The sequence below is a fragment of the Penaeus monodon genome, chromosome 30 (assembly GCF_015228065.2).
Source record: "Penaeus monodon isolate SGIC_2016 chromosome 30, NSTDA_Pmon_1, whole genome shotgun sequence".
NCBI lineage: Eukaryota > Metazoa > Arthropoda > Malacostraca > Decapoda > Penaeidae > Penaeus > Penaeus monodon.
In genome coordinates, this window is record NC_051415.1 from 14,421,868 (window position 1) to 14,422,713 (window position 846).

Consider the following 846-nt stretch of genomic DNA (forward strand, 5'->3'; position numbering starts at 1 on the left):
GAAGTGGACTAAGAATAATTAGGACACTTTGTTCCTTTTCAAGGAAATCTTTAGTAAATGGCGAATCATTATCACTTTACTTTCTATTTGCAAGTATAAGAAGAGCTGTTAAAAGTGATAAAGAAAAGTGTAACATATTAGTTCATATGATAAATGCCAACAGCATCTGTGTTCCCAGGCGGTCACCCATCCAAGTACTGACCAGACCCTACATTGCTTAACTTCGCTGATCGGACGAGAAGCGGTGCTTTCAACGTGGTATGATCGTTGACAATTTAAAAAGTACTATTAACCTTATTTATCTCAGTGCTCACGATTCTTTCATCATTTAAATATAATGTAACTTTGGTTTTGAATTACCTTCATTACCATTACATTATAATTATGACGCGTGTAAGAACAGAAACACACATAGTACCCGTCCATATAAGGAGATTCTGAGACGAATGGTTCATCAGCAAATGTTATTTTACAATGAAGGGATATAGTTAAGTAAGGGTAGGGTACCACGTTAAGTCACCGCTTCTCGTCTGATCAGCGAAATTAAGAATAGTTGGGTCTGGTCAATACTTGCATGGGTGACTGCCTGCAAACAACAGATGCTCTTATTTTACTATACACGTTAAATATTTTATTCATATCTTGAGACTTTCCGCGCCAGATAAAGCAGACATCCCAAATTTTATTTGAAAACATTAAAAACATAAACTTGCACAATAGGAAACTACAAATGAACACAAGTGACAGATAGAAAGCTCGAAACATGTCCTCGTCACTAATCTATTTCTCCCTATCCATAATTGGCTACTTGTAATTATTATGATCATAAAATGACAACGATTTCCA

General features: G+C 35.6%; 1 non-coding gene across 1 annotated transcript; it reads right to left on the reverse strand.

Moving 5' to 3' along the window:
* Nucleotides 1-154: 154 nt before the first annotated feature.
* On the reverse strand, nucleotides 155-272 carry LOC119592782. The gene has a single exon (XR_005230468.1). It is a non-coding gene; the product is annotated as a 5S ribosomal RNA (ribosomal RNA).
* Nucleotides 273-846: the final 574 nt, after the last annotated feature.